General features: G+C 43.8%; 1 pseudogene; it reads right to left on the reverse strand.

The window, feature by feature from the left end:
• Positions 1 to 4,770: 4,770 nt before the first annotated feature.
• On the reverse strand, positions 4,771 to 6,651 carry LOC116083890 (annotated as a pseudogene).
• Between the last annotated feature and the right edge of the window lie 6,310 nt (positions 6,652 to 12,961).

Here is a 12,961-nt window from a genome sequence, read left to right on the forward strand (position 1 = left end):
AGGTCTCGACTGTGGGTGATGAAGGTGAAGATGCTGGTGGACTCTATGCTAGGTGATGAAGAGAGTAAGATCACCATGAAAGAGCTTGAAGTGGGAGAGATGCTGTGTCCGTGCTGATTGTAGACCGGAGTCTAGAGTCACCTGGGAGACAGGCCTCTGTGCATGCCTGTGGGAAATTACCTTGATTGAGTTAGTTGGGGATGGGATGACTCCATTCACTGGCAGGGATCTTGGACAGTGTACATGGAAAAGGGGAGGTGAGCAGCAGTGAATTCATTCTCTTTGCATCCTGCTTGTGAAGGTGACTGGACCAGCTGCTTCAAACTCCTGATATGTTGGCTTCTCCATCATTATGGACTGGACTCTTAAACTATGAGCCAGCTGAGGCACCTGTTCTCCTTTACGTTGCTTTGTCTAGAGAAGTTGATCTGTGACTATAATAACCTTGACCATTGGAGGGTGGGATCTAAGGCTTTAGGAGACGTACCCATAGGACTAGAATGTGGAAGAATTTCAAGTGTTTGTTTTAAAAAGTCCTTGAATGCTGTAAACAGAACTTAATGATATATTCTAATGGGGAAGAGTAATGCTCAAAGATAACATGAAAGAAAACCAAGAGCGGCTTCCATGAGGGAAGGACTGTCTTAGGCACTGAGCTTGGGGCCAGTTGTGTGATATTTTGGCCAAGAATTTTGGCCTTCTTTTGCCTGTGTCCTGAGAACCTGAGTTAAGCAGAATTAAATAAAATAGACTATTCTGTTTGGAAGAAGAAAGGTGTGTGAGACTGAAGTGCATACAGCAAAACAGCTAGCTATAATGCCTACGAGACTTGTGCCATTAAAGAGAAACTTAGTATTCCACAGTAAGGGATAGGAATGGTGTCCTGAGGGCATGACCCCATAGACTGCAACTCATAAAACTGAAAATTTACATGAGAAGAGAAAGCCTGAACTTAGAATGTAGCTGCTAGAGTTCTATGTTCCTCCAAGTAAACTCCATAGGAGAGTGTGTCCCCAGCATCAGCAAACTCGAGTGATACAACCATGACCCAGTGACCCAGACTTTATCTCAGGCTAACAGCAGAACTTGGCAGTACTAACCATACAGCATCAGCTCTAGAGGCATGAAAGTTGCAAAAACTGGGAGGTGGGGGGGCCATAGATTCTTTCCATGTGATTTCAGAGAACAGCTTAGGTCAGGCAACAGGTAGCAGGTTGAAATCTCTATAAAGAGCTTAAAAGTCCATGGACAAAGCTTTGAAGTGGAAACCTAGTTGCAGGATAGTGGAGATGTCAATGTGGAGCATCTGTTGAAGACAGATAAGGATGTGGAAAGGAGTGTCCCCCACCCCAAGAGGATCTGTGTATGCTACAGAGAGCAGATGTGGAGGGGCAGAGATACTTAAGCCTTCCAGATCCCCAACGATTGTGTTACAAGCCTGAAGTGCTGGGCGTGGAGCATCAAGTTGTGGTGTTTTCCTCCTAGATTCAGATACTACCTTGGATCAGATTCCCAGTTCTTCCATGTTGAGACTGTGAATATTCTGTGTGCCATTATATGTTGGAATTGTATAAAATGTTTTGTATTTTATACTAGTTCACAGTTAAGAGACTTTTACTTTTAAAATATCAGATTACTAGAGACTACGGGAGTCTAAGGTTTTGACCTAAAAATGATGTATTGGGTGTGAAGTTGATGCAGGATGACATTACGGTTAGCATTAAGTGACAACTTAATAATATATATATATATATATATATAACTTAAAATGAAATAGAAACTGGAGTCACCTGGGACAGGCCTTTGGACACATCTGTAGGGAATGATCTTGGTTGAGTTCATTGAGATGGGAAGACCTACTCACTGTGGGTGGCTCCTTCTCTGTCAGGATTCTGGGCAGTGTACGTGGAGAACGGTTGCTGAGCAGTGGCCTCAACTCACGTTTCTTGGATTCCTGACTGTGGAGCTGTTGGAACCAGCTACTTCAAACTGCTGTTACTCTATCTTTCCTGTCATAATGTACTCTTGACTGTTAGCCAGAGAAAACCCACTTTATTACAATGACAGGAAAAGAAACTAAGAAAGATGCTCTCCAGGAATAGATTGAATATATCCACCCCAGTGCGAGGTGACTGTAAGAGATGAGATAAAATTTCCAATGGCAATGTGCACAGAAGCAGACCACTGAATGTGGTCCTGCCATGGTAGAAATGGAAAGTAATTATGCTTGTGAAAGACGGGTCAGGCAACAAAAAACAAAAGTCGAGCATTCAGGACAGTGAAGTAGAAATGTTGGCTGGAGAGATAGTCCAACAGTTATGAGCACCAGAGGACCAAGGTTCAAATCCAAACACCCACATGGTGACTAGCAACCATCTTTAACTGTAGTTCCAGGTGATCTAATGCCCTTTGTGTTCTCCATGACACTGCACACACACAGTGCTCAGACACACATGTGGGCAAAACACCCACATGCATAAAATAAAAATTGACAAGTCTTTTTATAGGAAGATGGGAAGAATCTGGGAGGACTTCAGGGAGGTGAGAGAACATGATCAAGAAAAATCTTAAATAATTAAAGTAAAATTAAGAAAACCACTTAGGTGCTTTTTAAAAAGGAGGGGGAAAGAAATGACACATTGCACCACAGAGAGGACGGGTGGCTTTTCAATTGTCACCTGACATTCTAGCCCACAATAGCTGACAAAGAAACCACAGGTCTCCATTTGCATTAACCCAGGACCAAACCCTAAGGAGAATCTTGAAATACTTGCCACTTCTATAAAGAGGGAAATCAAAATACACATGTGTATCAGTAGAAAAATAAAATTTTTATACTTTGTCACTCGGCAAATTGGCACATTAAAAATTCCTGAACCTCCCAGAATAGAACCCTTAAGAGGCCAAGGGGACCTGCTGAATAGGACTGGGTGGGTGATGTGAGTCTTGTCTGCAGACCATTCTCTGTAGAAAAGAACAGAGGTGGGGTTGCATCTTTAAGAAGGTCAGACACAGAAAGGTCTTTATAAAATAGGTCTTCCACAGACTCTGACTCTTTCCCCTGTGCAAGCATTCTGCCTTGTTCATGGGACCAGAAATGAAGGACAGTAATTTAGCATAAGTAAAGGAGAGAACAATCTATTCTCAAGTTATTGTCTTTAAGGGCCATATCTAATGAGGATTAAGCCAGACGGGAAGATAATTTTGTGAAAGTCCTATTTTCTGCTCCCCGTTCTGCTCATAGCTACTCTTGCCTATCTGATCACTCAGTTGTGAAAGTGGCAGAATATTAAGGTCACCGTGTGTGACTGACTCAGAGACTACAAAACCTACTGTTTCCAAATTCTAGGACCTACCTATCCTCCACCACACATTTTCATGAGGTCATGGAGCCATTGTCAGAAACCAGCATCACAGCCATGTGCCCAGGCAACCATGGCTCTGACCTCTTGCCCAAGCTGACCCTTATCTCAGATCCACTCTCCTGGCTTCTGAATCTGTGGCACAACCTGAAAGGTCTGGGTCCTCAATGCTGAAATCCATTTGTACCACAGGATCAAGTGAGCTTGACATATTTAAACATTAGCAGTCTGAGATTGGCTCCCGGCCTGGTTGTCTGAGTGACAGGTACCTATTGGCTCATATTTGATCACTCTCCTTCATCCACCATGATGAAATCCTCAGATGTAGGCAAGGGTAGCACAAATGCTACAATCAGAAGTGCAGTATCTTTCATGTTTACCTGAATCTCACAGGAAATGTTGACATTTCAACACCAGGGTCACTCTGAATCTGATACAGAATTCATCAGATGTGATTTGTAAGGACATTTTTTTTTCCTCACAGTAGTGATTTTATTAAATTAGTTACTTTATAAAACATTGCAGATATCACAATTGTTAACATAACAATTTACCAAACTGTAGTTAACTGGTGCAGTTTGCTGAGCATATTTTATAAAGAAAAGGAAATGCCAAAACCCTGTTAAAGTTTCTCCATTGCAGCCTAGAAGACCAAGATTTGTTTCTCAGACACTTGAATCAGGCAGACAGAAACAGAGTTCCCTCCCGGATCTGAAGTCCTCCATCAATAGAAACAGGCTGATAAATAACTAGACAGTCATTACACTGGAGATTCCACCACCTGCACTGTAATAATGGAGAGGTTTACCTTCTTCAGCTTCAAAGTCGGAGGGTTTTGGTCATTAAAATCTTAAGTATCAAACTAGTACTTTTCAGCCACAGTATCTTCACTCTGAGATAAGCAATCTTCTTCACAACAAGGTTTTAATATCCTCACCTCAATTTTAAGACAAAGCAATTTTAATACTAGGTGCATCCCACATACCTTTGCTGCAAACTGCTTTTCTCAACAGGTTATGAAGTAGTTCAAGGAGGTATGGTTAAGGCTGTATTCCTGAATGGTGCTGGTAAATACTACACTTTTTTTTTTGTCTTGTTGCAACCTTTGTTTCCAATTTAGTGACTACTGTTATTGAATTGGATAGCAACAATGACAACATTATTAGGTTTGTTTTGGTTTTAAACTATGATTTAGTAGCAACTGAGGTTCCCAATTTTAACCAGTGGGCAACAAGATCCAAGTTCCCTCATTTGCACATTAGCACCTGAGTGTCAAGGGGTTAAATAACCAGCCCAAAAGATACTGCACTTCTGATTGTAGCATTTGGAAGAACTGAAAGGAAAGAAGGTTGTGCTACATGTTGAAGGGACTGTTGGCAACAGAAAGAAGACACCAGAAGATAAAGTGTCACGCGATGTCTTCATAGTATTGTACATATCCTCCATCATATCCACCATAATCTGCCAGATCGTCTTTCATGTGGCCTTTAACCCCCTCCAGGAACCATGCCTTTCTTCTTTTTTTTGGCTTTGCTTTGCTTTTCTTGCTTCTGTTTTTCACTGCAGAGCACAGTCAGTGAGTTGGTGATATTTTTCAAGTCATCAATTTCCCAATGAAATACAGATATCTTGAACTAAGGCTTCCAAAAAACTGGCATAATATAGTGATTTTTCATATTGTGTAATTTTATCTTTTAGTAACTTTCCAATTTCTGTGAATTCATCTCTTGAAGATGGGTTCATAGCATCTATTCCATAAACTGTATTATTAACACCAAAATTTTCTTTTGCTAATTCAAGGCTGACTCTTCCTGTAATTTCTTTTTTTATTAGATGTTTTCTTTATTTACATGTCATACAATATCTCCTTTCCCAAGTCCCCCTCCAAAAAAAAAAAAAAAAAACTGTTCCCTTCCCCCCCACCCCCTGCTCACCACCCCACCCTCTTCCACTTCCTAGTCCTGGCATTCCCCTACACTGGGGCATTGAAACTTCACAGGGCCAAGGGCCTCTCCTCCCATTGATGACCTACTTGGCCATCCTCTGCTATACATATGCTGCTGGAGTCATTAGTCCCACCATGTGTATTCTTTGGTTGGTGGTTTAGTCCCTGGGAGCTCTGAGGGTACTAGTTAGTTCATATTGTTGTTCTTCCTAAGGGGCTGCAAGCCCTTCAGCTCCTTGGGTTCTTTCTCTAGCTCCTTCATTGGGGACCTTGTACTCAGTCCAGTGGATGGCTGTGAGCCTCTACTTCTGTATTAGTCGGGTACTGTCAGAGCCTCTCAGGAGACAGCTATATCAGGTTCCTGTCAGCCAGCACTTGTTGGAATCCACAATAGTGTCTGGATTTGATGATTGAGTATGGGAAGGATTCCCAGGGGACACATGTTCCACCATGTTCATAGTAGCCTTATTTATAATAGCCAGACACTGAAAACAAACCAGATGTCCCTCAAGAGAGGAATGGATACTGAAAATGTGGTACATCTACAGAGTGGAGTACTACTCGGCTACTAAGAACAATAAATTTATGAAATTCTTGGGGAAATGGATGGATCTGGAGAATATCATCCTGAGTGAGGTAACCCAATAACAAAAGAACACACATGGTATGCACTTTCTCATAAGTGGATATTAGCCCAGATGATCAGAATATACAAAGTACAATTCACTAGCCACAAGAAACTCAAGAAGAAGGAAGAATAAATGTGGTTACTTCGTTCCTTCTTAAAAGGGGGAACAAAATACCCATGGAAGGAGTTGTAGAGACTAACTATGGAGCAGAGACTGAAGGAAGGACAATCCAGAGCCTGCTCCACCTGGGAATCCTTCCCATATTCAATCATCAAATCCAAGCGCTATTGTGGATGTCTTCCTATTATTTCTTTAGCCAGAGTTTATCAGCTAGTTGCTCTTCAGGTGTTAGCACTTTCGATTCTTCAGGTTCTTCTAACCTCTTTTTTTTTTTTTTTTAATGGCTCAGCCATTAAAGGCTAAGAGTTCTAACCTCTTTTTAATTTCCTCTTGCCTTTTCTTCTGCTGCCATTCTTTCTATTTTATCTCTTCTGCTATTTTTTTCTTTTCTAAAATTTTTACTTCTGGTTTGACTTCTGCTTCCTCTTTATTTTCATCATCATCATAATCCCAGTTATCCTTCACGTCCTCGTCCTCAACTTCCCAGAGGTCCCCACCGGCTGTGCTGCCGCCCTTCCACGCCTTCCACACCAGGTCCACGTCCCAAGAGTCTGAGTCTCCCGCCGGCTGCTGCCGCTGCTGCCTCTGCCGCCATCTCAAACCAGGGATGAGCGTGTGTGAAGGGAAGAACTGCAAAGTTAAGGACATTTTCTAAGCGAAAAGGGGATACATGCTCTCACAGAAGAAAATTTAAGAGGGCCAGATTTGGAGCCAATGTTACTCCTACAGCCAGAGAAAGCCATCACTCAAAAATTTCAATCTTCTGATGTGTGTATTATATGTGCAGCTTGATAGCACATATGTCTGAACATGTGAAACTGAAATACTCACATTTCCACTTTCTAAAAATGTATGTGATGCCTTTTCCTTCAGCCAATAGCCAGCATCTTTTAATGGCCAGCACAAGCCCCATCCCCCTACATTACCATGTTTGCAATTGCTCTCAGGAGCAGCAAAATGATAGTTGTATGGAAGTCACCTTGATGATGTCAGCACCTTGTGATGTCAGCATCATTGTCAGCTCCATCTTCATTCAAACCTTTACCTCATCCAGTGAGGCTGCATGAGGGGAAACAGAGGCAGAGTGGCAACCTGCCCAGTGTTACACAGACTAAGGACGTTAAACTGTCTCCCACTGACTTCTACCAATAAATAATAATAATAATAATAATAATAATAATAATAATAATAATAATAATTCACTGGTTATCTTTCTGGCCAAATGCCCCTGCCTGACTGTGATTACTTGTCTGCATGGCAATTTGGGACTGTGACTGCTAAGGTCTGAGGACTTTCAATGAACAATTTCCAAATTGTTCTCCTTCCCAGTTTTTCATTTTGCAGTCTGGGGCTGGGGGTTAGACAAGTGGGCTATGATCCTTTCATTTGTTTGTCTGTCACTTGTCCTTGCACAAATTCTATCACGCATTGAAGCAAACCATCTTCAGAAAACAGGAATTCCTTCCCAAGGCCTTGACCAGCTCCCTCCCTCCTTGAGCTTCTCTGGGTACATCAAGCTTGCTTCCACATCACTGTTGGCAGTGCAGGCTGTCTTCTGGAGCCGGGGTACCCTAGTCCCAGACATCAGAATCTTGAAATCTGGGCCTTCCCCAGACCTGTGTGCAAACACATTTGGAAGCTCTACAGTCTTACTCAAGGGCCTCAGCTCAAGACTCAGTGGTGGCTTTACTGGAAAGAGCATTCAGGCCCCAGTGCACATACTGAAGGAAGGGGAGGTCCAGACCAATATGTAAACAGAAACTGACTCTGTTCCTTTTCGCAGTGCAATGTAGAGGCATCTTTTTCATCAGCAACCTCATTCAGCACCTCTTTCCTTCCTTTTTAATTTGCTAGAAAACTCTAAGTACAATGCAGGCTATGCTGCATTACATCAATATCCATATTAACATTCTCTCAAAGGCTGAGGCCATCATCCAAAGTTCCCAGTCCCAGCCTTGTGCCAGGTGTGGACAGGGTCTGTATGCATTTGGTACCTGCTTTGCTTTCCCTTCACCTGGAAGGGGTTGGCACCATCTCACAGATTATCTCCAGGTTAATTAACCTTTAGGTGAAAACGTAGGATCCCTGTGACACTTCCTTCTGACTCATTATTCTCAGCCTGAAAAGCAGCGAGGGGCTGCAATAAATGCATTAATTAGAAAGTGATTAAATGCACTTGCCTCCATTACCTTGGTGGTTAATCATCTCCAAAAGATGCCTGAAAAGTCACCCTCCCCAGGAGGCACAGGGCAGGATTCAGAAGCTTATACACTCCTTCCTCTGCTCCCAGTTCTCCGCTCTCCAGTTCTCTCACTCACCAAGGAGTTAGCCACTAACACAAAATGGAGTTCCCAGAGGCAGCCCGCTTCCTTGCTACTTTTAGAAGATACTGGACATCCTTTGCTGTTGCCAGAGCAAAGCACACCAATTTTATCACCCACAGGAAAAGCACTCAATGTTTTTCAAGTGGTTCCTGATGCTGTGATAAAAGTGCCCATGGTGACACTCCTTTTAAGAAGGACCTGTGTCTGTGTCCAGGAGAAGTAACTGAGTTACTATTCTATCACAATGACTCCTGCCATCTCCCTTTTTTAATCATCCTGGAACATTCAGGAAAACTGAGTTTGGCTTGGGCACTCCCTATGGGGAGTGGTCTTGTCCTATTTTCTGGACTAACCCAGGAAGTATCTAAAGGGAGTGCTCCTCTCCTAATTTCCAGACTACTCTAGGGAGCACCTACAGAGAGAGCTCTTCTCCTGCTTTCCAGACTACGCTAGGGAGCACCTGCAAAGAGATTTCATCTGATTTCCAGACTACCCTAGGGATCACCTACAGTGAGAGCTCTTCCCCTGATTTCCAGACTATCCCAGGGAGCACCTACAGGGAATGCCCCTCTCTTGCTTTCTGGACTACCCCAGGAACTCCCAGATGTTCTTCTCTTACTTTATCTTCAAATGGGACCTAGACTGCTTCAGCCACATATCTCAACACCCCCATGCTCTCCTGTCATCCATAATCCTCTCTCCCAAGTCCCAGAGAACCTACAGGAACAGGGTTATCTATGACCTAATATTGGCTCTTTGTCTGTTGTTTCCACCTATGTGCTCAGGACTCGGGAATGGTGCTCAGCACATTGGGGGGAACCACTGGATTTTCACAGACACTACCATGGAAGAATGGTGTGTAATATTCTCTGAAGAAGGTTAAGGGGTAAGATCAGTGGTGCTAACAGTTTTGACACAAAGGTGGAGGTAATTAAAGGTTCTGATCAAGAATTACCTAAACCTAGGGTATACAGCAGAAATAGGAGGGCTCAGGAAACCCAAGGTAACTCCACAGAGAGGGTGAGGATGTTACAGGAGATGGTCCTGAGCTCAGCACCTCTCACTGACTTCTGCCAAGCTCTCTACCAGGTCCCATCTTGTCCAAACTTCTCCCTTTGACTTTCCATCAGTCCTTATGGGTTGCTGAAAAGTATTATTATGTCTGACTATGGATTTACAGAGTCTACGAATCAATGATTTTGATGTTTTTGGCTTTCTATGAGGGAAAAATTACCAAGTTTCTAAAAACAGCCCAAAGCAACTAAAAACCTCAGTTTTGTAGTCTGCCTCAGCCTTGCCATTGGCAGAATAGCTCCTATCCAAACCAAAAGCCTCTACCTTCCAGCCACCCCTCTGTCACCTAGGGCAGAGAGAGTCCGGGCTGAGAAAGTAAAAGCATGTTTCTCATGAACATCTGTGAGGAGAATCCTGCTTTGATGCTGATGGTGCTGAAACCCTTCACTTCCTGAGTGCTGTGCTGCCTGGTTCAGAAACAAATGATGACCCCAGGACCATTCCCTAGCTCAGTCAAAAGCAAAATTCCTCTGCTCTCTGCTCTCTGCCCTCTGTTCTCCCACAAGGCAGAGTCCCTGATGTCCTAAAGTTAAACTGAAGGCCATTTTCTTCACAGAGCCCAGTACAGCTGTGTTACATTCTAGGTATGCTTTCAACAGTAAACAGGCACATGGAATGCAATCTTCTATGATCTTGGGTGAGGGGTTTACTCTTGAAGATTCATAAATGGGGCCTTCCTTACCCTTAGGGCTTCAAACACAGTCTTGTGTGGGAAAGAGGTCCTTGCAGGTGTAACTGGTTAGATTATGATGAGGTCATGCTGAAGCAGAATAAGGCAAATGCACCATAGAAAAGGAAGATGTGCACACAGGCAGAGGGAGAAAGAGGATGTGCACACAGGCAGAGGGAGAAGGAGGATGTGCACACAGGCACAGGGAGGAGGATGTACACACAGGGAGAAGGTGATGACCAGAAATAACTGTCATTCACAAGTGATGCTGGTGATGCTCAGTGTGTCAGGGGGAAGCTGAGAGAGAGGCCTAGAGTAGAGTCACCTCCCCAATCTCAAAAGGAATATTCTATTTTTATAATTTGTTTTAGTGAAAATGGTATTTTTATTGAAAATAGATTCTGATTAGAGTTTCCCCTCCCCCAACTCCTTCTAGATCTCCCATATTCATGATGACATCATGACTCCAGAAATCAGTCTCTGTCCCTTGGAGACAGGGAATAATAATCTGTGCTTCTGTGACAGGCAACAAGACCCATGGTCCTTTGCTGAGAAGTTCTTAAGTTGGACTTTTACTATCAAAGGTGTCCTCGGCAGGATGTGCGGTAGATCACTACCATTTGACACTCGGACCAGGACAAGCATAGGCAACAAGGATAGGCTTTCAAAGCCTAGAGTGGTGTTTTGAATGAGAATGGTCCCCATAAGCTCATGTTACCATTCCATTCCATTCATGTTTCCCAGTTATTTGGAGCTGTTTGGGAAGGATTAAGAGGTGTGGCCTTGTTAGAGGAGGTATGTCACTAGGGATAGGATTTAAGGTTTCAAAAGCTCACAATGGGCCCAGTCTCCCACTCCCCTCTCTCTGCAACCTGTAGACCAGATGTGAACTCTCAGATATTCCCCAAAACTAATGCCTGCCTTCCAGTTGGCATGCTCCATCATGATTATCACAGACTAACACTCTAAATCTGTAAGCAAGCCCACAATGAAATACTATCTCTTATTAGACACCTTGATTGTGGGGTCTCCTCATAACAATACAACAGTAACTAAAATACCATAGGAGCCTGGTCCTTGCCTTTCCTTGTGCATATATCTGGTGCAGAGTGCAGAACACAGAGTAGGCTGAGAATGGTATGTTTTGGCTCTCTGGCATCATTAATGAATTGCATTCTTGTTCACACTGACAGCTCAACTCCTGCAGTGGTCATCTAGAATTTGCATCTCTGCCATCTCTGTTCAGCAGAGACCTATTAGCTCTAAGCTTTGAAAGAAATCCAACACCTAGGCTAACAGACATGCAGGATCATAGCAACCTGTCAATCACAGGCTCCAAAACCCAGTTGAAGCAACTATATTGAAAAGGCAAGAGGTCTTGCCCTCAGCTGCACCTTTCATGGTACACCTGCCCCTAAGGAGTAGGTTCCAGCTATATGTCCACCTGGGACTTGAGCAACAGCAAGGGTGTCTCCCTAACTGTTAGGCTATTGGGTGTTCCCCACCCAAGCTAGTCCTTTGTCTTCCCACCACTGTCTCAACAGCACCTACACCTCAAGCTCTACCAGGACCTTCTTTATTTTCTGGGACCAGTTGATCAGCAATGTGAGACTGTAAGATCATGTTATCTATGAATTAGAGGGCTCCAGCATCAGGCTGAAATAGCAAGGAAGAGAGAGAGCTAAACTGAGAAAGAAAAAGAGATGAAGGAGTAAGCTGGGAGAATGTCCTTGCAGCCCTCTGACTGCCTGGGTCTGACTTTGGTTTCCTGGCTCAGAGTCAGAACTAAGATGAGCCTGATACTGACCTTCACTTCTCTGGTTCCATCTCAACACTGAGACATCCTTGGAAGATATCCCCATCAAAGGACCCAGTGACAAAACCACACCCACATGACTTCGAAAGTAAAACTATTGCAAAGCAATGTGAGGTTGAATGCATACGAGACCTACAGCCTGTACGTGGTCAGAGGGTTATTCCAAGGAGAATGCACTGAGATCCTGCAGCCTGTGAATGGTCACAAGGATACTCCAAGGAGCCTGCGCTGAGCCCGGATGCTGTCAATCAGAAGCTCAGAGAAACCAACAGAAATAGAGTGAGCTCCTCCATCCCACTGTGGATCAGTCTCACTACCTCCCCCGCCTCCACACAGAGCTTCGTGTCTTTCTATGCTAACCAGAGCTAGAAGAGCATAAAAAGCTAGGAGACATGGAATGACCTTCCTTTTCTCCTCATAAGGGACAGTGTCAAGGCTGTGCTCTCTCAACACCCCATCCCGCCCCTTGAAGTGACCTTGACACTGCACCAAAAGCAGGAAAGTCTCTCTCCTCCCGACCCAATGGAGAGACGATCTGCACCGCCAACTGCACGAAGCGTTTCTTCCTTCTTCCTGGTATTTACATCTATGAATCCTTAACATTTTAATGACTTTAAATATGCACAATCATTTCTGAGAGGCATTCCCCACTTTATAATCGCCTCCATCTACCAACTCATTTGGGGCTCTCGCCCCTGGAAAGGGTCACAAGCGATCTGTAGATGTAATTTGCTCTCATCTCTGTCATTACCTCGGGGCCTCCCGGGCTCCTGAGCTGTCCAGGGCTCATATGTTCCAGAGCCTCATTTCTGTTGTGGCTGTTCTTTAATTATAAGCATTTCCACTAAAATGAATCACTGCTTAAAATTCCAGCCGGGAAGCAATATTTTTTTTTTCTACTCAGCTAAACTGAATTGAAGCCCATTTAGGCAAGAAATGTGAAGTGTCAGGAGGAATCTGTCTGTTCAGGGCTGCTATCGCGGCTCTGTCCTCGGGAGGGCAGGGGACTGCGGGGGGCGGG

This window comes from Mastomys coucha, unplaced genomic scaffold (genome assembly GCF_008632895.1).
Source record: "Mastomys coucha isolate ucsf_1 unplaced genomic scaffold, UCSF_Mcou_1 pScaffold8, whole genome shotgun sequence".
NCBI classification, from domain to species: Eukaryota; Metazoa; Chordata; class Mammalia; order Rodentia; family Muridae; genus Mastomys; species Mastomys coucha.